The 26,149-nt window shown below is 34.6% G+C and overlaps 1 long non-coding RNA gene across 1 annotated transcript; it reads right to left on the minus strand.

Annotated features, from left to right (window-relative positions):
• Positions 1–12: 12 nt before the first annotated feature.
• Positions 13–17,994, minus strand: LOC129047807 (uncharacterized). Its single transcript, XR_008509572.2, has 3 exons — positions 17,891–17,994; positions 3,037–3,273; positions 13–639 (listed from the first exon to the last, which is right to left on the minus strand). It is a non-coding gene; the product is annotated as an uncharacterized LOC129047807 (long non-coding RNA).
• Positions 17,995–26,149: the final 8,155 nt, after the last annotated feature.

Here is a 26,149-nt window from a genome sequence, read left to right on the forward strand (position 1 = left end):
TAATAGCTCCTTTGCTGTACCATCATCCGTGCATAAGTTCACACGTATCCAACACCAAGTATTTCCCCACTTGAGCACGGCAGTGTAAGATACTACACTGTGTAAAGAATCTCTCTCCTTTGTGGGACGTGGATGGAGCTGGATGTCATTATCTTCAACAAACTAACACAGGAACAGAAAACCAAAAACTGCTGTTCTCACTTATAGGTGGGAGCTAAATAATGAGAATACGTGAGCACAGAGAGAGGAACAACACTCATTGGGGCCTATCGGGGAGTGTAGAGTGGGAAGAGGAAGAGAAGCAGGAAAAATAATTAATGGATACTGGACTTAATACCTGGGTGATGAAATAATAGGTACAACCAACCCCCAGGACACATGTTTACCTATGTAACAAACCTGCACATCCTGCACATGTACTCCTGAACTTAAAATAAAAGTCTAAAAAGAAAAAAGATCTCAGTCCTGCTGTATCCCAAACAGGAGGAATTTTGGGAGGTCTAATATCTTTGAGATGATAGCTATGACTTGATGACTTGGACATTTCCTGTAGATTGTCATTTCCTGAAGCCAAGGCCCATATCAATAATTCATTTGCATCATCTTCAGCATCTGAGCACGGTGATGTGCATATACAACCTGTGGAGGGGGTTGTTGAAAAACATAAAAGGAGGTTGAATGTGTCTGTCCATTTCTAACTCTGTTCCTGTGACATTTTTACATATGGCAATATTTGTAGTCTCTCAAATCAAGAAGATATAGAATTTCTAAAGATTTCTCACTATTCTCATTTAATATGTCAAAGTCTGCAATAAGATGCCTACATCTTTGTAACACATTACCATTTATAGATATTTTCAGTCTTAATATCTCACATGAAGAAACTGAGACCCTGTGATTTAAACCACTAGGATAGAGTCTTTCTGCAGAATGCCAGTCACTTGCTTTTTCTACCATATCATGGCTTGACCATTGAGCATTTGCCATATAAAATACCGATGTGATATTGTTCATCTGAATTAGGTTACTTTATTTGTTAGAGTATTGTGGTGAACATACAGATTTCCACAGAGGACCAGAAAGACAGAAGATGATAAGGGAGAAAATACAAGTTTAGGAGACCCACTGGACACCCTGTTGAAGTATGGTTGCAGAGAGTTGGCAGATAGGAATGATCCCCTACAGATGAGAGTGATCTGCTGACCCAGCCTAGCTTCATCCAGTCCCCTAAGCCTAACTGAACTATTTCTGTGACTTACTAGTAGCCAGTTCATGAGTTAGTGCCAGCTTCCCCTGATGATGCCCAAGTCCTAGACTATAATGACAAATGCTTTTGCCCAAACTCTGAGTTTTTATACTCTGAGTTTTTATCCTCATAGTTTTATTAAAGCATGATCTACAAGCACTAACTCTGACTATGTTTTTACTTGTCTTCCATTTGTCTGCAATTCTCATTTTTAAAATCTCCTATTTTGGTTTAAGATTGCTGCTCTAGTATTTCAGTCTAGTTTCTTGAGTTTATTCCTGTTACTCAGTTCTGGTATGTGATGTAGGCCAAGTACAATACTGAGAAATCTTGAATGCTTTTAGCAAGAAAGCTTCTTTGCTCTTATAATAGTCTCCCAATATTGTTTCGTTTTTATATTACTTTTTTGTTTTTCCACCAGAATCTATATTTGATATATGAAGAAGGCAATAATAGAATCATAGACTTTTATAGCTGAAGGGACATTTGGGATCAGCACAGAATTTGAATGGAGATGCCTTAAATTTTTGGCAGTGTCTAACGACTTCCCTATGGGGCCCATGACCCTCTGTCTGCTCTGTTTTAAGTAGAATAGATCTACTTTTTTCTGTTTTGTTTTCATCTTGTTCTTTTTCCTAAATTGTTTATTTATAATTAATACAATATATTTGCTGCTTTATGAAAATAAGCAAAAATTCTGAAAACCACATGTAAAGTCCAACCATTGTGACAAAGATAAGTGACACAACTATTGCTTGGATTGTTCAAGCAACTTTCCTGAAATTCTGTTTGGATTTAAAAACCACTCCAAACTCCTGACCTTGTGAGTTTCTGTTTTTCTTTATAAATCTGTCTTTATAATATATTCATTAGTCCTGTACTTATATCCATGTTCATATTTCCTCTCCATGTTGTTTGGGCTTTTGTGACAGAGTTACCAGACAACTGTGGCAGTGTGTAATGATCACTAGACACATAGACACGGCATCAGAAGACTTGGGCTCTAGTCTTATTTTTTTTATTTGTTTGTTTGAGATGGAGTCTCGCTCTGTCGCCCCGGCTGGAGTGCAGTGGCAACTATCTTGGCTCACTGCAATCTCCGCCTCCCGGATTTAAGTGATTCTCCTGCCTCAGCCTCCCAAGTAGCTGGGACTACAGGCATGCACCACCACGCCCAGCTAATTTTTGTATTTTTAGTAGAGACAGGGTTTCGCCATGTTGGCCAGGATGGTCTCAATCTCTTGACTTCGTGATTTGCCTGCCTTGGCCTACCAAAGTTCTGGGATTACAGGCATAAGCCACCACACCAGGCCTCTAGTTCCATTTTTAAGACTTATTACATGTGTGATTTGAGTCTGGTCATATATAAGCTCATGTGCCATATAGGCTTGTGAAGAGTGCTTTTAAGCTGAATTATCTCTATAAAAATTCTAGGCTTGTTATCAGTAAGTATTGTATATATATGCTTCCTGGCCTCTAAATCTGTCTTCTGCTTCTTTTTACATCTTCATTTAATGTCAGGCTGCCCATGGTAACTTTGCTGCAATCAGACTGACCTTTCAGGTTCTTGTACATAATGCAGTTTTTCTGCTTCTAGACCATTTTGTTCTCCTTAAAGGAAACTATCTCACTAACCCTTTGCATGGCTAGATCCTTTTTATTTTTTATGTTTCAACTCACAGACCCTCTTTGATTACCTAATCTAAAGTAGACTGTTTCAATTATTATACTTGTACCTTACCTTCATTCTGATTTGTTTATTCATAGCATTTATTACAAAATAGAATTACCTTGTTTGTTTATTCGCTGTCCTCAGAATCACTGTGAGGCAGAGGCCTTTTCTGCCTTGTTCAGTGCATGTCTCCTGTGCTTGCCAACATAGTAGATGTTCATGTTCATTAAATATGTATTAAATAATGGAAGGAAGGAAGGATGGAAGGAAGGGTACATTGAGGCTTGTACAGTAGTTCTCTCATTATTTGCAGTTTTGCTTCCCTCAGTTTCAATTCCCCATGGTCAACTGCAGTCTGAAAATAGGTGAGTACAGTACAATCAGCTATGGAGAGAGAGACTACATTCACGTAAATTTACTACAGTATATTGTTATAATTTTTCTATTTTATTGTTAATCTCTTACTGTGCCAAATTTATGAATTAAACATTAAGTACATATGCATAGAGAAAACCATATCATGTATAGGGTTGGTACTGAGTTTCAGGCATCCACTGAGGGTCTTAGAACCATATACCTTGCAGATAATCGGGGGGAGGCTGGGCTACTGTATCCAATTTTCTTCTCATTTGACATCAGTGTTCACTGTAGCATATGAAGAAATACCTCAAAATCTGGAGTGCTCTTTAGACAATCTATGTGATGATACCCACTCTAGATTTTTTTTTTTTTTTTTACTGCAGTAGGCTATAGAATTCCAAAGCCTGCCTCAGTATAGTTATTTATGACTCTGTTTATACCACTTTATATTGGTGTATGTCTAATTCTTAGAACCATTGGAAATATCATTCATAATCTTCAGTTATAGTGGAATTGGAAGGAGTGCTTGCTTAGCATAGGAGCCAGGGTTTTCAGTGACACACAGGTGCTGCAGATCCTTTCTTCTTAGACCAGACTGTCTCCTTATCATGTCATTTAGGATTGCTTTTTGCCTCCAAATGTAACAGAGTTGGGATCTCAGCTACCATGTCTGTCTTGCTTTTATCTCAACCGAATAAATCACAGTTACTTTGCTCCTGATTTTTGAACTCATCATGAGAAGAAGCCTTTCTCTGAGAAAAACAATCCTCCACTATGGAACTTACTACTTCAATTAGTTTATCAGATTCTCTCTTAAGATATTTTATAAAAGAAAGATACAAATATTTGCTTTCTCTTGGTGCATGTAGCTAGGACATTTAGTGGCAACTAAGGCTTGCTATTGGGTATACAACTGGACCTTTAAGCATAGGAATTTGCATAGACATTGTTCCCTACTTTTGAAAACCTGAATTTCTCAGGCAAATGGGGCATAGCTTAAACATTATCTACCCAGAACAATAGCAAATAATTGCACATCATGAAAGAGAGATTTTTAAATAAATATATTTACATTTTATTTTTAAAAAATTTAGATACATGTATTAATAGAAGAAAGGCAATATCTGTGAAATTCTCAATGACAATATTTACTTGTTGAAAGTCCTTATTTGAAAGTAAGTACTACCAGATATTCTCACACAAAAAATAATATTTATTTATTTAAATTTGACATGTAGCCATTCTCTTCTCTCTAGTTCCTGCTTCCATTTTACTTTTCTAGCAAAGATGTATTTATGTAAGTGTTTAAAATTCAAAATATGTGCTAATTGATGGTAGGAAGAGTGATGCCAAAAAAATTTGCCACAAGAATGAAGCCAAAGGTTAAAATTCTGCTGCAGTGACTTCAGAAAGAATTGATTTTATATTAAATGTGGAAAACTATACAGAAAATAGAGTTTACTTATTCAATGAATACGTATTGCATGCCTACTATGCACCCGTTGTGTTCTAGGGATGAATAAGGAAAACGAGTTCCTCGCTCTCATGGATTTTATTTTCAACTAAATAGATGCAGATAAGAATGAATGAATGAATGGCAAATGAATAAATATACAATATTGTCAGGAAATGATAAGTGCTATCTAGTGAATTAAAGATGGTCATGAAAGAAGTAGAGTATATGGTTAACTGCAAACTTATGGTTAGAGGATTCAAATTTAAGCTAAATTTAGAATGATAACAAAGCAGTCACTGGGAAAAGTATTCTAAGTAACATTAAAACACAAGGTAGAAATTAGTATAGTTTGGTTGAGGAACAGAAAAAAAGCTAGTATTGCTAAAAGGAAGTGAGTGTGGGTAAAAAGTGTGAAGAAGATTCATAAATGAATGGAAACAGATTATTATACAGGGCTTTAAAACTCGGGATTAGAGGTTTGGGTTCACTTCCCAGTTTAATAGGGAGCCATTCGATAATTTTAAGCAAGGCCACTACAAGGTTTCATTCATGTTTTGAAAATAATCACTGTAGTTACCACATAGAGATGGATGGAGTCAAGGGAACCAAAATGGATTCTGGGAATTAACTAGATAGGTGGCTCTTGAAGTAATTCAAACAGAGGTAATTGTGACTGGGACTAGGATGGTGGTCATGTAATAGAAAAGAGTGGATGGTTTCAAGATATGATTTGGAGTCAGAAGAACTTCTTGATATTGAATATGCGAGATGGGAGAAAGAGAAGAACAAAGAAAAACTCTATATTATTGGACTGAGATAATGAGATTATGATCCCATTTACAAAAATGAGGAAGACTGATATAGAAGTAGGTTTTTGTGTAAAATCAAGAGTTCTGTGTTGTCCATATTAAAATTAAGTTTGAAATACTTATAAGATTTCTATGTGGTGACAAGGAGTAGTCAGCTGGAAATAAGAAGCTATAGTGGTCAAAAATAAAATGTTTAAAGTCATGGGCTGAAATGAAGTCACCTGAGGAGAAAGTGAAGAGCAAAGACAAAGCCCTGGAGGAATACAATTAGAGGTTCACCAGAGGATGTGACTCACCCCAAAGAGACAAGGATGACCAGTAAGATTGAAGAATACTAGAGAACAGAAGAATACCCTAGAAGCCAGAAGGAAAACAAGTTTCAACTGTTTTGTATACTACTGAGAGATCAGTAAATATTTATAACATGGTGATAGATGCCCTAGAGAACGATTCAACAGTCTAGACTTCTGGGCTTCTCTTTTTCATTTTGGTGAGAAGGTGAAGCGAGTTCACCTCTCTTAATCTTTTTTTATTCAAATATAAAGTGAGTCACCATTTCTCTGCTTTTATGCACAGGATAAACATCATTAAATCACAGCACTCTCTTGATGAATCTGAACTCTATCAGGAGCCTTTTTCAACACAATTCTCATAACCATCCTGGCCCATTTCAAAGTTGGTATGTGAGGTGACATCTCCTTACAATCCCTGCTGTAAACATTCTTTGAATCATTTTATAACTTTGTTTTTATTTTAAGATTGAATGAAAATGGTATGTGATACTTCATCATTTTAAAAATCAACTCAGTTAATAGTTTAGTTTTAATTTCTGTCCTTTGTGATATGATCCTGAAAATCCTTGTGTGACTTTATAAATGTATTTTAAGATCCTGGAATTTGTAGATTCACCATGCAAATAAAACACATCTCAGATACATGAGTTCATTATCAAAATATCCAAATAGTTCTATATACTGGATGAATGACCTAAGTAGCTTAACTTTTTGTTTCTTAATTTTCCTTTCATGGAGATAATGATGAACATTAATGTGGACTAAATCTGGCAGGCAAAATAAACAAGAGTTAATGTAGTATTATAACGGGGATCTGATTGTGATGTTAGAGTCAGATGCCAAAGCAAAGATTTTAGGCAGACAGTGAACAACGATAAGCAAAGGCACAATGTTGTGTGAGGTAAAGGGTAGCAGAAATGTGTTCTAAACAGAAGAAAGAATGATGCGGAAACTCTGGAGTGAAGATCTCATAGTGTTTTCGGAACTGAAATGAGACCAAAATAGTTGGAGTGTGATGAGCTATAGGGAAGATTAGCCAGTGGCTCAGTTGCAAGACATGAAATTAAGGGGCAAATGACATAATCATCCAAGGTTTTTGTTTTTTTTGTTTTTTTTTTTTTGAGACAGAATCTGGCCCTGTCACCCGGGCTGGAGTACAATGGCACGATATCGGCTCACTACAACCTCTGCCTCCCGGGTTCAAGCAATTATCCTGCCTCAGCTTCCCGAATAGCTGGGATTACAGGTGCCAGCCACCATGCCTGGCTAATTTTGTTGTATTTTTAGTAGAGACAGAGTTTCACTGTGTTGGCCAGGCTGGTCTCAAACTCCTGACCTCATGATCTATCTGCCTCGGCCTCCCAAAGTCCTGGGATTACAGGCGTGAGCCACCACGCCCAGCCATCCTAGCATTTTTAAAAGATCACTCAGGCAGTGCTAGGGAGAATAGATTTGAGATAATAATGGTTTTAGGGAAACTTGCCAAGGGCTATGACAGTAGTCTGGAAAAAGATGGTGTTACCTTGGCAAGAGACATGATTTGTAGAAATAGAAAGTCAGGCAGGTGCCAAGGATTCTGTCAGTTCTCATAATCGACCATTTGTTCCTTCTATCAGTGGCATAAACACTTTGAATCCTATTAAGAACTTTGGTACATGTAAAAGTTATTATGTTTTAGTGAATACTTTCTCTAAATAAATTTTCTATAATATTCCATGGACCAATGTCTTTTTCTCATTTTTTTAAAAAAGATGATTAGTTTTAATTAAAGAAAAGCTTCTAGTTGCCAGATGTGTTTAGACTACAGACAAAGCCATGCCCCCTATATCTATGTAAAAGAATGTTTATAGTATAATGATAAAAATATGTAAGTGCATAAAATTCTGGTAAGACAGAACGAGGATTTGATGCCAATGCCTCTCCCAGCACTGGATGACCAGGGTGTTAGTCCTAATTTTTCTTTTGTCTGTTCTTGTCACCTAAGAAAACTTGCTTTCTAGATGCATATACAGTCCTCAGGCTAATGGTAGGAATATTTATAGAGTGTTAAGCTTTCCTTAAATATTTATTATAAAAACATCATTTATAGATAATATTAAAATGAACAGAACCAAGTGAGATTATAATCTCATTTCTCCTTTGACTGGTTTTATGTCTGGTCATTATTGCTAAAAAGATGGAATGCATTTTTGGATTCTTGTTCTACCATTAAATTACTTAGTTTTCACCTTATCCCAGAGAGACTGCCACATGGAATGAATAGTCCAAACTCCACACTTACAAAACTGGGATTCTATAAATTTGTAAGTCCAGTGAGAAACAATATAAGGACTGTGTCTATGGATAAAGCTAGAGCTTTCCTCAGATAATTGTTTCACTTTATTACTAAACAAAGGAGAATGCATGCAGATAATTTATCAGAAAGGTCAGAATGTTTAGATAATATCTTTATAGAAACTTTAGCATTTAGAATCAATAATGTCATTGAAAACATAAAAAAAGTCAGTGAAAACAAAACTATAAAGTAGCATAATTCAGGGCAATGAAATCAGTTTAAGATTTCTTTTGTTCTCTTTCTCTTTGTAACAAGGTACACTGAAAATAAGCAGATGGCATTCTGTGGGCTGAGGATGAATGACTAAGGAGTCATGGCAGGATTGCATCACAAGATTATGTGTAATTGATGCATTTAGCTCTAAAAGCTGTTGGTTCTGCAGAATGTTTAAAGCATTGCTGAAATGGCATTGAGAGAAAAAACTGGAATTATTCAAAATTACAATAAGATAGAAAATAAGGTGTTTTCAATATCACTTTTTTAGTCATTATGATGATTCTAATCATTGGTAATGCTAAAAGTTGTACAATGTGTCATGATATTATTATAAATAGTAAGGTCAGTAAGACCATTGTATTTTTAGATCTCTGCGTTTATCTTGCTCTTTTTTTTTTCTTCTTTCATTTAGCATTTACTGAGGTCTTACTATTTGTTAGACACTGAGGTTATTAAATGAATACTATTCTGACCCACAAAAGGCTTATAATCTAGGAGGATAAATAAATTGGTAAATTGATAATTATGAATGCTATAATTATGCAAAAAGCCTGTCATTTTACACAATTATTATAATAAAATGAACTTAGCCTATATACTCTCTTACTATTTCTAAACTGCTTTTGTGTTTCAATTATCTAAAAGCTTACATGGGGCAAATGTTATTCTCAATGATTTGTTTTTACAATTTAAAAATGAATACTTAAAGCTTCTATTTTAAATGCATGCCAGTTTGCTTAATTGTACTTATGTTACAGATAGGCTGAATAATGCCTATTTCAAGGGTAGAAATTGGTCTACCAAAACAAGACCAGATGCTCTTCAAGAGGCTTATTTGAGTTACTGTGCTTGAACTTAGTTTTAGAAATTTGAAAGTAAAGGGAAAATGAAATCATACTGAGTTACATAAATCCTTATCAGAAAGAAGAAAGCAGATTAGTTCTCTGAGTCAGGTAAACTTTTTCTTGCTCTTGATTTTAAAATAACTTTTTCATGGGCGGGCACGGTGGCGCAAGCCTGTAATCCCAGCACTTTGGGAGGCCGAGGCTGGCGGATCTCAAGGTCAGGAGATCGAGACCATCCTGGCTAACACAGTGAAACCCCATCTCTACTAAAAATACAAAAAATTAGCCGGGCGTGGTGGCGGGCGCCTGTAGTCCCAGCTACTCAGGAGGCTGAGGCAGGAGGATGGTGTGAATCTGGGAGGCGGAGCTTGCAGTGAGCCGAAATTGTGCCACTGTACTCCAGCCTGGGCAACAGAGTGAGACTCTGTCTCAAAATAATAATAATAATTATAAAAATAATAATAATAATGTTTTTCACATGAGACCTCCTATAGAAAACATTAAGTCAGCAACTCATATTATGCTTTTATACCTAAACATAGAAACAATTTTAATATGACTATTTCTTAGAATGGCCCTCTATAAAGCTATACAGTGAAATGATTATATTCAAGTATCTGAGGGAAAAGGACTTTACAGGAGGCTAGCCAAGTATGCTTGAGAAATACTGGGTCCTGCTGCTCCAGTGTATTATGTAAAAATGAAACTAGTTTAAGGAGTATAAGAAAAGCGTTACCTTTATATTGTTTTAATTATAGATCATTTATGTCACCATGGCTTCGATGAAACTTGTATAGATGATAACTATGGTTATGTTTTCTGATATAAACCTGGTGCCCTAGTTTTTGTAGCTCTGGAGAAGGGCAAGCGATTTGCTTTGGAAACCAAAAAAGGTGATAAGGTTAGCATTCATTCTATTATAGGAGCAGTCTGTAGTCAATACCACACTGCATTCCCATTTTATAGATAGAACTGATTCTTAGAAAATTCTCAAAATTAGTAGCCTGGGGATGATATGAGAACTTGGTTTTTCTAATCCCTGATACAATCAAGTTATTAATATAATATTAGGAATTTCCAGAGAGCAGAGGACCTTGACAGTAAATACACCGGAGATAGCAACAAGGGATCGTGAAGGCGGCAGCTTTTCTTATATGTGTGATTCACATTTATCTTTGTGGTTTATTTTTAAATGCTGCCAGATCATTTTGCTAATTAATGAGGCATAAATTTCTGGGAAATCACTTAACTAATCAGAAATGGAGGAGATTTTATCTGTAGTAGAATTTTGAGTCTCCATTAGGACATTGTATGATAAGCACCTATTCATAAGCAAATTATTGCATTCTGGTCATGTCTTCACCTGGACCAAATGGAAGATTGACTAAGAGATAACTGAAAATCTCATCATTCCAAAAGATTTGGAAGAAGATACGTTTTCATACACATTCTGTGTATTTCATTGTAGGCAAAACATTGTCAGTTATAATTTTCAAGGATATTTTATACTTTTAGTTGTTTTTATCTGCTCACTTGAGAAAAATAGAATAATATGAGAAAATGAAATATATGTTATAGTTATCTGTGTGTTTATACTAGATAAGTCTCAAGGTACTTTTTCCAAAACCCATGTATACTGACCTTAATCACAGTCTTAATATCCCTGAACTACCCCAATCATTACCTAGAGGATTCAATGTTCTCTGGAATATACACTGTACAGGGACTGTTCAGGGACAACAATTCCTTCCAGATAGCAATCTTAGAGATATGCAGTTTCCAGCAAGTTTCAAAGTCATCTCTTTATCTTAACCCAATCCTGTTAGTAGATTTATGAAAACTGAATAAGTATTTTTACCATGATGCTCTTAAAGCAATACAGTAGCACAAAATGGATTGGAATTTAATATAAATGGATGTTGCAAATTGGCCAGTATGTATACAAAACAATCTGTTGTGGCCACCCAAATCTTAGGGGCTAAACTCTGGCTGTTACATTCATGGAATTAGATAGATATAGAGAAGCCATGTGGTAGATATATTTTCGCTAATCCATTAAAATGACACAGAACAGCAAACTTCTGCCCAAGAGGAGATAGCATCTGTGATGCCACAGAGCCACTTAGTGACAAATTAAGACCTAGAACTCAGTTCTCTGATAAGCAGTTTACTGTTTCACTAGTATACAAGTTGTATGATACTGAAATGTATACCTTTGCGGGAAATATATGCAGCAGCTGATGATGCTTAGAAATACAAATGTTTCTAATGTGTCAAGGAAAAATATTGTAATGGCAAATTTCTGAATGTTATATCCATGTTAACAGAACCTGAGTATCACATGTTAACATTTGCTCAAGAGCCAAAGGAATCTCTCAATTGTTAAGAAACTATAGACTTGGGACCAGTGTTGACAGATCAGGATTTAAAGGACAAATAGCCCCGCATGTTAAGACGTGGACTGTATAGGGCCTAAGTGTTTAAAACAATCCTCATGAAATCTTAACCTTTTCCTGAGGTGCTTTCATACATTCAGTTGTCATCATTTTAAAATTGAAGACCATTCAGCACTGGAGCTTGACAGGAATATTAAATGTATCATTCATCTTAAGAAGCACTAGGATTAATGTTACTGTAATTTCTGAAATAAAAATGGTAAAAATGATCTCTGATTGGTTGGAAGAGGTTCCAGCTGTGCCATGATTTGATTTAATGATCTAGAAACTGACCCACTCAATGATTTACTTTTAAGCATGCTTATCTTTGAAAAGAAATGGATTTTAGGATTCTATATTTTACCTTAGAATATAGATAAATTATTTTAGGAAGGAAAAACAATAAATAAAATTGCTTCTGATTAAGGTATTAAATAATATTGTCCTATTACAGATCTTTTTTTTTTTTTTTTTTTTTTTTGCCGTGAACACAACAAAGAATATACCAGACTGAGAACTTGGAAATCAAATAAACTAAGCTTTCTTAAATCTCTAGAAATATTAAGGGAGAAGATGGTCCAACTGATTCAGGCTAATGGTCATCTCTTTGTATTTCTCAATTGCTCTTTCAACAGTACCTAATTAACATCTAAACTTCACTTGCAGGAATTTCTAGGTTGTTTGTGTGTCTTGCAAATGTTCCTTTAGATGGACATCAACTTACAACCTGAGGGACAGAGACCACGTTGGCCCCAATAGCTGCATATGTAACTGTATATAAAGGTCTGAAGAAGTCACTGCTGTTTACTTTCCTCCTCACTTCTCAAATACCCACATTTTCAGTCTTAGCATCAGAGATGGGGAAGGCTGGGGAACTGACACGGATAGAGAAGAAAAGAGAATAAGAGCAACAAGAGAATTTAACACAAGAGGAGCTATGACTATATTCCAAAGTGGAGGCCTTCAAATATGAATATTATTTGATGCCTGTTTTAGAGATAAATTAGTCACCATGTTTTATATTGGGATGAGAGAAATCATAGATTCACACTTACCTTTATAATTCTTTGAAGAAAAAATGGAGAGCAGACCTTATTTTACAAAAAACAAATAAATGAAACTAAATACTTAAAGGTAGCATCATGACAGTTACCCCTTAGTTAACACTGATTTTATCTAGCATTAACACAGGTTACATTTATCATCAAATTTCATATGTATTAAGTTGTGGTCCCTTTTATGGTCTGTTCACAGAGTATTTATGATTTTTACATGGCAATTATAGGGAAATGCCATTATCTGGACTAGTGGGGAAATAATTGGACTAGATGTCAGAATTTCTGAGTTTTATCATGCCTGGTATTGAGCCATGTTACTTTAGGAAATTCACTAACCCCCTTAAGGAAAGTTAAAGCATCGTGATTTTACATGTATGAGTTGATAGTATGCTTTTGTTTTTCTAAATGAACAGAGTAGTATATATATATTAAACATTTGTATCATATTTAAAATTATTTAATGTCAACTCTTTGTTCAGAATTATCATCCTCAATTATGGCTTTTAGTATGAAATAGAAAACAGTGGCTTTCAAATATTGTTTACTGTGATCCAGAATAAATAACAATATATTTCACATTACATTTCAGTAAATACATGATAGTATACACACACACACAAACACACACACACACACACACCCCTAAAAATATTATTTCTACTTATGATGCACTTTGACTTTTGTGTTATATTCTATTTCATTTTTTAAAAATTCTGTTTGTAATCCACTTAATCTGGTTGAGAAGTTAAGTGAAATGAAGGATTTATAGGGTGCTGTCAAGGAAAAATAAATTTGATGATACAGTCTGCATAGCCCCATACAAGATCTAAATGCACTGAAATTTTTAGTTAATTTTCTAACTGACCAAATCAGATCTTAGTTGAACTGGTGATACTTATTACTGGTTTCTCTTTCCCAGAATCTTGATTTTCAAGGTTCTTTCTATTTCTAACATTTTATGTTCTAAGGTAATGATACCTAAATTTGGAGACACAGAAGAAACCATTGACTCCCGGGACATGAGGACAAAGTGACAATATCCTGAAGTGCTTATTTTCCTCTTTTAGCTTTCTCATTTGGGAAATCATACTTCTTAGCAGTGAGAGAACTAGAGCCCAAAGAGATAGCAACAGATGGAAAGAAGAAGAGATACAAGCCCCCTCCTTGCATCTGACCCTTTGCCACACAGATATGCCTTGGACATTGGAACTCTATGAATGGACTTTAAAATCTGTCCTTAAATATTTTAATTTTTAATTATTCTTTTTTGTTACTCAAGTAAGTTGGATGGTGGGTAACATTCCATGCTACCCAACATAATTTCCTAATTGCCAATAGTTTCTTCCATATTAGAGACAAAATTAGACTTACCACTGAAATTATCACCATTCTGACAGGTATTTTTGAAAATATCACTTATATTCTTATTTTTATAGATTAAGCCAAAGCAGAAAGTGAAAAATGCAAGCTGGTTGGATACCTTTATTGGCAATAAAATAAAGCAGAGTTCTAATTAAGCTATTTCTGTTAAATGATCATAGACAACTGCTCATCTTACAGATTTCAGATTTTTCTTCTATCCATTCATGCTTTCAAAAATCTATCCCTAACTTTTCTTTTAGATGACCTTTGTGACTGTTGGAACTGTCTAGATTTTAAATTATAGAAATCCAACTATAAAAGAATAACAAATTATTTTGTCCTGATTAAATACCTACCATGTGCAAAGCATTGTTCAAATTGTTGGAAATATGCCATTGAAAGAGATAGATACAACTTTTGAATTTATATTCTAGAAGGTAAATTAGAAAAGTTATGGACTAAACTATTATAAACATTCATATAAATATTCATGTAAACATTCATATAAACATTCATAAAATCTATTATTATATTTTAAAAGTTACAAATATGCTATCCATTATAACTTTTGTTAAAATATAAATGTATCATATATATATAGAAAAGATTGAAAACTATATGTGAGCGTTTAATTTGACAGTGTTTCTGTGAGAATTGTAATTATTTTGGCACACTATATTTTCCGGATTTTTTCCTAATAAAAATATAATATTTCATTGTAAAAATTAATACATATTCTGTATGTATATATGTAGTATTAATTTTAATTGTTACTACTTCTAGCTCTTCTACCAAGTGTGCAGCTCCCTAAAACCTTGGAACTGCTTTTGTTGATTCTAACATACCCTTATCCTCCAGTGTATCACAGTTTTTTTATTCAATTAATTGAGCAAATGATTTGTAAAAGAAAAGATTAACATGGCTTCCACCTGGAAGGAGTTTACAACCACGTGGTGAAATAGATATGTGAATGACTGGAGATTACACAGTGAGGCAGACAAAAGGAATGTAGATCTGAACCACAGAGTAACTCTAAGGTAACTGAAATTAAGTGATCATAAATAGTATTTGCATATTTCTAGCTACCCTTAATTTTGAGGTCACATTTTTGCATCCCTAAGTCAGATCATTTTATGTGGTAGAAATGAGTAGAGACTGGGAACAGAATCTTTAAAATTAGAGCCATCTTGAAAAATTGTTTACCAATCTGGATCATGGTTAGGCTTCATCTAAATTATTTCTTGGTATTATTTTTTATAAGTTCTTGCTCAGTATACACTCTCCTGAGATCATCAAAAACTGTTCAGTGTAAAGCACTACCTTGAGGCTGTCAGGTTGGCCCTACCTATCTTGAACAGCTTTGCATTGCTGTTGGCTTATAAATCTCTAAGCCTCACCATTGGCAAGAGCTGTAATTACTATGACAGGAACCAAAGACTCAAGCTTCTTGCATGGTCATTAACTGTATTTGAGGGTTAATGCTTCAAAATGAGATCCTTTCTTATCCAGCAGTCTGATTAGGAAATGAACTGGACTACTGTAATTAGGATTCAAATTTACTGCCTATTTCTGAGAGAGGTTCCGTGGATTGTAGCATCTCTAGCCAATCATGCCATGTTGCTCAACCTTACAGCATGGCTTATTAACTGTCCATCTGCTTTTACGTGTGGCTTTCCATCTCATCAAGCAGCTTGAGGACACACTTCACGCACTAGAACTGGCTGGGAAATAACTATATACTCATTGTAATATAACCCCATTGTTATTTACAGTTAATTTAGAAAAGATGAGCCAGTGTATTCTTGTCTCTATGCATAGAGTCAGATATCATTTTCAGAGTGGCATATTATTTTCTTTCACTTGATGAATGTTTACTGTCATGGCTCAATAAGAGATGAGCTACAGTCTGCTAGTTTTGGCAGTGTCTGCTTAGTGGGGATGTTAACTTGTCCTCCCAAATTACAGCTCCATTTATTTTATCCAGTTTCATTAATCTTCTGAGTGCCTTCATGGCCAATGATATGGCTACTGCTAGCATTGAGTAGAGAATTGATTATAAGTAGACTAGAGCAATACATCTATGGGAGCCAGACCCCCCAAATGATTTGGATGTCATTTTAATTAACACAGAACAGATTTATAATAGACTGCAGCATTATTTGCAAAAGGACAATCTCTAGAGAGATAACTAAGAAAGACATAGAATATGACTCTCTGGGGAAAAAATACGCTGGGAATATAAATTGAAACTTCAAAATATGGTGATTTCTGGTAGGCCATACCAAAAAATAGAAACATTTCTCCATTTTTGTGAAAGAAAATCAAGTTCAACTCAGAAGACATTTTTACATGGAAATGCTAACTACCAAGTTGATTTTCTGTGGGATGGGAAAAGTTACTGCAGCTGAAAAGAAACTAGGAACCTATGTTGATTTAGAAAGATGCTATGAATCTGAAATCTCTCTTGTGTTTCTCACTGCTGACATGTAAAATGTCATTTTGATTCTGCTCATCCTTTCATCAAAAGCGTCAACATGTCAAATACCATAGAATCTTTGAAACAAAGTCAATAAACCTAAGTTCTAAAGTAAGAAAGAAAATAACTGTCACTGTTATGAAAAAAAAAAGTTTTTTGCTAAATGATTATTTTTTGTAATGGTTCTTATTTCCTCATCAGCTTACATTATAATTTCAGAGATGCATTTCTAGGAGGAAATTTTTGATTCCTGGAAAATTATATGGCTTATTCCTAATGTACTCAGTAATCTTGTCAAACCAAGTGATGAGTATGATGATGATAATCGCTAATGCTTATGGCACACTTAAGTTGTGCCTGGCTAAATGCTTTTTATCTTCCTCACTTATATTTCTCATAACAACTCTGTGACGTAGTAAAAATTACTACTTCTACTTTATAAATGCAGAACATCTTTATCAATTACCATGAGGAACTCAGGCCTCAGAGGTCACTGCCATTTCTGGCATTCTAATCCCCACACATTTCAGCACAACTCCCTACCTGATTTGATTTCTCTCCTCTCAGTTCTTAAAACCCTGCTACTTTTCCTTCACTCATCACCAAATATTGGATAACTTAATCTTTTAAAACATTTCTTTGATAATTTTGATTTTCATGGTTTATTTGCAATGTCTGTCCCTTGATGGTACAGCCTCCCATGCATCCTCCTCAAAAAGTGATTGTTTCTTTTTCACACCCCTTCATATCACTGGCCTTGGGTGGGATACGGACATTGCTTCTCTATCTTGCTCAAAAAGCACCCAACTTTGAATTTTATATCATTAGACTATACTGACCATTAGCTCTCCTTGTTGCAGTCTGCAGTGCCACCCTGGTCATTCCTCCTAATTTCTTGATGATTTACATACTGGCTCATTGCCACTCTTTCTAACACTACTCCTTCGTGATTCTTAGTGATTTCATAAATGTGTGGACTATTTTTATGATAGCCTGGTCTCTTAGTGTCTTGACTTCTCTCTGCCAATTACTTTGTTCTCCATAAAATTATACAAACTCACTACTCATGATCATACCACAAACTTTCTGATTACCAATAATTGCAGCCTGTCCATCATCTCAATTTTTTCTGTTCCTCCTTCTCACCACTGCCTCCTGTCTTTCCACCAAACTTAACAATCTTTCGATCTCTATTTAACTATTTACAATTCATTATTCATATAAATGTTTCCTGTACCTCTCACATTTGTGTCCTTATTTTTCTTCTTATTTAGCTTACAATCAATATTCATTCATTATAATAACTTCTCTTATATGTGCTACTCACTTGCTTTTGCTTGCTTCATTTTGGGAAGCAAGCGAAAAAACCCTGATGAAAGCCACCTTTCAACAGTTCTGTGCCTGCAACTGTGCAGCTGAACATGGCTGGAAGAAAACAGAATTGTTTGTTGAAATCGACTAGTTCCAGGTTAGATTTCTGTTCATCAACCTCAAGTTAATCCATTCACTTGTACTCTTAGACTAATATTTTATACTTTCCTTCCTCCCTCTTCTCAAACCATCAGTACGTCCTTTTTCAAGTCATGGCCTGAAATCCTATTTTAATGAGAAAATAAGTGGAATCATTAGAAACATCCCACCTTCTCTCACCATCACATCTGAAGAGCAGCCATCAGCAGTTCTCATACGCTCTGTTTTATCTCCTGTAACAGTGGGCAAAATCTCCATGTTAATAGCTAAGGTCAACTTCTCTACTTGTGTCACTGGAACCCACTCTTTTTACCTGCTCAAGGTTGTTCTTTCAGCAGATGTTTCCTCTTTATCTTGCACCATCAGTTTTTTTTTTTCCATCCTACTACATCGTTTTGACTTGCAACATGCTGTTATTTCTACCATTAAAAAGAAAATTGTCTGTCTGGCCCAAATCGTTCCTTTAGCTACCAAGCTATATCTTTTCTTACCTTAACAACGAAGTTCTAAGAAATAATCATCTATACTTACTGTCTCCAATTTCTTTTATTGAACCCACTAAAATCAGATATTGACCTTTACGCTCAACCAAAACTGCTTTTGTAAAGATCACTGTTGCTAAATCCAGTGATCACTTATCATTTCTTTTTTAATTGAACTGTCAGCTAGTTCCCTCAATCTCTCTTCATTGAGCTTCTAAGGTACATATTCTCCTGGTTTTTCTCCTGCCTCATGGGCCGCTGCTTCCAGTTTCCTCTCCTGGCCCCACTTCATATCCCCTAAAATATTGAGTGCTCCAGGTTTTTGTCCTTGCGCATTTCTACTGCTCTAACTACAGTCACTTCTTTGGTGATAGCATTCAGCCTTGCATTCTCAATTATCATCAACTTTTTAATTCCAACTTTGTATCTCTAGCCAAGATCTCCCACCTAAGCTCCAAATGCATATATTCAAGGATTTATTTAGATATCTAATAGACATATCAAACTAAACATGTCCAAAATTGAACTCATATCCTCCAACTTTAGGTATAGCCTTCTCACAGCATTTTATATGTTAATTAATGGCAATTCTAACCTTTTAGATGCTCAGATCAAAATCTTGGGTCATTGTTAATTTCTCTTCTTTTTGGCAAAGTGTCTCAGTTCAACCTCAAGCATACATACAATATCTAACAGTGAGATCACAGGACACGAGTGTCATCAGTGTCATCATTTCTGTCTTGGTCTAAGACATCCGAGTTATTTCTGCAGGCATTCTCTCTTTCTCTCTCTCTCTCTCTCTCTATATATATATATGCACACATATGTGTATATGATATCACATATACATTGCTGTATATATATGCATATATATTCATATAGATATGAATTCTTTGAGGATAAAGTATATTTTCTGCTCATATATTGCCAGTGTAAATAACTATTCCAGGAAAATTGATATTTAATCAATATTTGTTGAGTGAATAAGCTGAAACTTAGAGCAATTCATCGTTTATTAAAGCTCTGTGAATTTAAATTTCTCTCCCTAGACTGAGAGTTCTTCACACTATGCTATATTGCTTATTCCTTGAATACACCACTCAATTATTTTCTGTAAATTAAGCCTTTAAAATGTTTCATTGTTGATCTCTTAGAAGCAAATTAATTTATACATAAAGATGTACAGTCTAAAACACACATACACTCACATACACACACAGCCACCATTTTAGAATTAAGTGCAGACCATCATCCAATACTAAAATATATCTCAAACATCTTGGAAAAGAAAAATATTTCAAGCAGAAGAGGATATTACTTCAACATTATATTGGATGCATCCCAGTGTTTGACAGCAATTTGGAGTTAAATACTGTGGGAATACCTTTATCTATAATGATTAATAGATTTTTCACTTCAAATACTTTAAAATTTAGAAATCTTTAAAATTTAGAATCCTCTTATTCTTAAAGAAACACATGTCCTCCCTCTTATCAATTTGTATATAAAAATCATCATGATGTGGATCTTGTCTTAATGAAATATGCTAATTGCTGACACCTTCCTATTTTCAGTTAAACAATGAAAAATGAGAACATTTCAGTAGATTTAGTGCACCATTTAGCTAATTTTCATCATAAAAGTATTCATTAAGCACTCATTTATATATGCTGTGCTTGCCATGTGTTGTGGTATCAGACCAGTTTTAATATAAATATCAAATTCTGACACCTAAAAAAATAATTTTGAGATGCAACTTTAAGAGCTTTTGAGGTTACACCCGTCTTTGAAGATTTTATAGGTCACATATATTCAAAGTTGTATTCATAGCAAATGATTATGTGTATCAAAGAGATAATGTTCTGTTTTTAGAATTATCAGTTCTCAAATGCATGGGATATTATAGCTAGTTCCTAATGAATATTTTGTTGGAAGCTCTATCCTCTGCCTCTTTGACGTCTAATTTATCAATAAATCAGTTTGTGAATAGTCTTTACCCTCAAATACAGTGACTGCTATGTTAAGGTTTTAAGGTTCAGTTTTAAGGTTTTTTTTTTGTGCACTATTTAGTTATTTTCCTGATTACCTTATAGAATGATTATTCCCACACAGGTTTTTTTTCCTGAATTGTGTGTGTGTGTGTGTGTGTGTGTGTGTATCTAGTACTGGCCATATAGATATATAAAGGTATACATTGACTATTTATTCTTTTTGGCTATATCCATAATTCCATTCAGTAATAGATGATTCACAGGCATAATAGAAAGAGCTCCTGAATAAGCATGAGTTTCCTTCCAGTTCCTTCTGATATGTTAGTAAAAGATAGTAAGGATCTTTTTGAAAAGAATAATTATTGTGGGAGAAAAGGAATACAGATTTTTTTAAAACAACTAGTACTCACCAAAATGCTAAAGAGGGCTACTGATTACTCGGGCAAGAATTAACATGTTCCACAATATGGATGCACAGTCTTTACATTTTACCTTGGTAATATTTTAAACCATTAAATTATATAAAAATATATGTATCTATCTATATATGGATATATGAAAGATATATAAGATATATTAAAGATATATATGCATATATAAAGAAATAGTTATTTACAGTTTATAGCACAGAGACCATGACATTTTGAAAATTTCTAATTGTTATATTTCCCCCCTTCAGGAATGTAATAATTATTATTTTTGTCATGGAGGTATAACTAGAATCTAACGCTGCTTTTTCTGGGCTCTTCCTACTGTCATATATTTTGTCCTTTATAATACAAGACTGTCAAATTGAATATAAAGACCTTATTGTCTGATTAGACTGAAGGAATTTGTTTTAATTCAACTGAATCCAATTATAAAACTATTAATTGAGCACACGGTATTTGCTAAGACTACACTGGAAATACAGTGACAAGACAGGCACAAAGTCCTTGCTTTATGAACTTATTTGCTAAGGGTGGAGCTAGACTTCTTTTCCTACAGAAATTTATCATTCCTGGCCAGCCGCAGTGGCTCACACCTGTAATCCCAGCACTATGGGAAGGCTGAGGTGGGGGCGCATCTCCTGAGGTCGGGAGATCGAGACCAGCCTGGCCAATATGGTGCAACCCCATCTCTAGTAAAAACAGGAAAATTAGGCAGGCATGGTGGCACACACCTGTAATCCCAGCTACTCAGGAGGTTGAGGCAGGAGAATCGCTTGAACCTGGGAGGCGCAGGTTACAGTGAGCTGAGATGTCATCATTGCACTCCAGTCTGGGCTATGAGAGCTGGACAACCTCTCAAAAAAAAAAAAAAGAAAAGAAAAAAAAATTTATAATTCCTGAATTTGTTAAACATTTAACCCGTTGCCTTAACTATCATACCATCCACATGCATATCAAATATCCAAATTGTCCTTCTATCTCTGTTGAGAAAGCATTTAGACAGTTAGAGTTTTCTAATTACACTTCCAGAATAAATCTTACTGGATGTCAAAGAAAACACGTAGAACACATGACTAGTATTTTTAAGAAAATGAAGGTAGCAGTCTGTTAATGACTAGAAAGAGCAGAATGATCAAACTATCCTAGGAAGAGAAGGAGCCAGGACAATTCCCCTTCTCTGGTGAGACTGCAGTTAAAAATAAAATCATTTAATGTGTGTCTTCAACTCAGGAAACCTTATCCTTTCTTGCATTGATCTGCAGATGAAACAAACTAGCCTCCCAGAACTAACTCAATGTTTCCCCCAAGGTGTAGCATAAACTTAATCTAGTTCAGAATTTCCCAATCAGAACTATTAATGTGTGTGTGTGTTTTTGTTTTGTTTTGTTTTGTTTTGAGACGGAGTCTGACTCTGTCGCCCAGGCTGGAGTGCAACGGCGCCATCTCGGCTCACTGCAACCTCTGCCTCCCGGATTCAAGCGATTCTCCTGCCTTAGCCTCCTGAGTAGCTGGGGCTACAGGCGCCCGCCGCCACGCCTGGCTAATTTTCGTGTTTTTAGTACAGACGGGGTTTCACTATATTGGCCAGGATGGTCTCTATGTCTTGACCTCGTGATCCGCCCTCCTCAGCCTCCCAAAGTGCTGGGATTACAGGCGTGAGCCACCGCCCTCAGTCCTGTTTTGTTTGTTTTTGAAGAGCAGTGGTGAGGTTTTGAGGAGTAGGAGGGTGGAGATTGTTTTATTTATTTGTTTTTCTGACTGAAGATCTGACAAGTACTTGGGAGTTCCCAGTTCCTTAAATAGTATAGAGCAGTGCATCTTAAACTTTAATATGCATGTGAATCACCTGGAGATCATACTGAGATGCAGAATTGGATTACCAGATCTGGGAGGTGGAGATTCTGCTTTTTTAACAACCTCCCGGGTGATATCTTTGCTATGATTCCAGAACTATACTTTGAATAGAAAAGACTTAGAATATTTTATTCAGATGATTTGTAAGGTCTGTTGCTCTGAGGTGTTATATTTCTTCTCTCTACTACTTTGGCTAATGAATGGATAAAAGGATTCTGCTTTGCTTGCTTCTGAAGGTTTTCCACTTCTATGTGTATAGCTAGGAATGTGCAAACCGTAAGGCTCTACCATTAAAATGGCATGTAACTGCTATGTAATATAGGAATATATCAGGGTAAAATTTAGGAGTTGCACTGATCAGGGAAAGTCTCAAGTTTTCTTGGAATAAAGTAACAACTCTCCACAAAAGGCAGAGGGTGTGAACGAAAAAGACAGAGAGACAGATTGCGCAGACTATGGAAAATGTAGCCTGAATTCTACTAAAGGATAAGATTTTTTAAGTAGATGATAGGCTTTGGTCTATTAGATCTTTAATAATCCCATATCTTCTTGTAGCTGTATTCAATTAAACTACATAAAACAAAAATGGCTCAAAAAAATTAAAAAAATATTGTTTCTGTGAACTTTGTCGTTTTCTTTTCCTCATCAGTAATACTCATGTTTGTTGTTTTGTTTCTCTGTCCCTTGTCTTTTTATTAATTTTTTGTTCAAGGATGACATTATTAAAGTAAAGATATTGGATTTCTACTTTTGTTAAGATAATTGATCGTCATAGTCCCAGTATATACTCATGTTGTGTGTGGCAGGGTGTGTATCTTTAGTACTGATTATCTGGATTTATAAAGCCATGCATTGACTATTTTTCTTGCCCACATGTACGATTCCATTGAGTAATAGATAATTTACATGAGTACTGGAAATATCTCCTGAGGCTATTAGGTAAGTATGAGTTTCCAGCATTCACTGGGGAAAGAACTTATTATCAGAAGCTTATGATCTTGAAAGAGTGCATAGCATGAGGACAATAATTGGAGAAAATGTCACTTGTTTTCTGCCACTCAAAATCTTCATAAGCACTCTAGGTATGCAACCATCATGAAAATAACTTCACTTAAGACACTTAAGATACTAAAACATTTTGGATAGGTGGAGTTGTTACTTTTATTAAGGTAGTATTCAACTAAAGAATTATTGTCACGTATTTATATGAAGTTTTCATGATAGGGAAATTTGCTGAATAATCCAATAAATACAGCATAACATAAAAACTCACTTGGATAATGACTACCTAAAATAAGACTGGTAAAGCAATTTTTTTTTTTATCTTCATTCTCTTTTGCATGCATACAACAGACTGTAGCATTTTGTAGCTGAAGATAGTGTGTTTATGATCATATATTTTTGTGTTTGGAAATTTTAGAGGGATTCTTCATTCATTATCAGCTTGTATAATGCAGTCTTTAAATCCTTTGCTGATTAGCTTATCTTACAATTATTTTGATTCAGGGATTTATGGTTAAAATACAAATAAAAATAATCAGTGTCCATTTTCCATCTTTTTCTTTAAGAGTGGAGGTGAAAAAGATCTTTCACCTTCTTTCTTTTCTCTTCTCTTATCCTAGTCTGTAAGCCTGTTTATTGTAGCATGAATGGGTTCCTTAAAAGCATCTTTGTTTACAGTATGGCTTAGGCAAGAAAATGTATTTATTGAATAATTTTTCTTTTTAGTTCTGTAATTTGTTCTCTTTCTCTTTCTCCCTGTACATAAATATACATACATATATACATATATATATATACACTCTGCATATATATATCTATATTTTAAAGTGTATATATCAGTGTATATACCACTGTATACACAAGTGTATTTTAGAGATGAGAACATAATTATATGATAATTACTGTGATTATATATCATATATATTCTTCTGTAATATATTCCTATAATATCCAGTGTCACTCATTCAGATAATTACAATGTTTTCATCTCTAAAATAATTTTTAAGAATTTAAAAATGTATCTGATATTATTTTAGTCATTGTAGGGGCAATACTTTAAACTTATCTCCATACTTATGATGCAAATAAAATGATATAATACTTCATTCAGTAAAATTTTTATTAATCAAAACATTTAGAAATTGGAGCAGTCTAGATTGTTTATTAATTCAGAGTAAAGTAGAATACTTTTTTACTTCAGCTCTCATTTCTGAACAAATTTTACAATATCTGGTCCAATTCGTATCTTAGGATAAGATATATTCAAGTATATTCAAGTAAGTGAATCTTTCTTCAATTATTTGGAATCTGACAGAGAGTGAGAAAACCATGGCTTTGGGATCAGTCAAGCATGTTTTAATTTACAATATGTCCTTTATTGTTTACTAATTGTTTGACCTAGGTGATTTGCGTAGTCTAAACCACAGTACCTTACTGTGGTTTATTATTAAATATAAAAGGTCTAGCACAGAATGCATACACAGAGGTGGTGGTCATCATTGTCAGTGTTCAAGATTACATACAGATATAGAACACATATTTAAATCCTAGAGCCAGAAACTCCTTTAAGATAAAGAATACTCTCATTTTTATCAGTGAAGAAACAGAGACACAGAAAATTACTACATTCATAGGAATTTTAGTACACTATTTAAAATGTTTGTGTTTTAATAGATACCTTACTCTAGCCCACTTTCTCTATACTTTCCTATATTCTGATAAAATGACTATATTGGTGGTGAGACAGGAAGGGGATCTAATTAATTATAATTTATTTTATACATACATTTTCATAGACTTTAAAATGTACATAAGTTGGCATACATTTTTTCTCAAATAATGTTTTAAAAAAACTTTGGAAACTGCAAGCAAGATTCATTCTTTTCTGATTTTCAGTCAGTCTTATAAGAGTATGGTAGTGTGTATGTACATTGTACAATAGTTGCCCATTATCCACAAGGGATATATTCCAGTTTACACAGTGGGTACCTGAAATTGCAGATAATATCAAACTTTAAATAAACTATGTTTTTCCCTACACATACATACCTTCGAAAAAGTTTAAATTATAAATTAGGAACAATAAGAGATTAACAATAACTGATAAACTATTATAACAATATACTATAATAAAAGTTATGTAAATGTAACCTGTCTCTCAAAATTCACTGTATTCACTCTTCTTCTTGTGATGATGAGAGATGATATAGTGCCTATAAGATGCGTAAAGTAGGCCAGGCGCAGTGGCTCACGCCTGTAATCCCAGCACTTTGGGAGGCCGAGGCAGGTGGATCATGACGTCAGGAGATCAAGACCATCCTGGCTAACACGGTGAAACCCTGTCTCTACTAAAAAA

The sequence above is a fragment of the Pongo abelii genome, chromosome 13, assembly GCF_028885655.2.
Source record: "Pongo abelii isolate AG06213 chromosome 13, NHGRI_mPonAbe1-v2.0_pri, whole genome shotgun sequence".
Lineage (NCBI taxonomy): Eukaryota > Metazoa > Chordata > Mammalia > Primates > Hominidae > Pongo > Pongo abelii.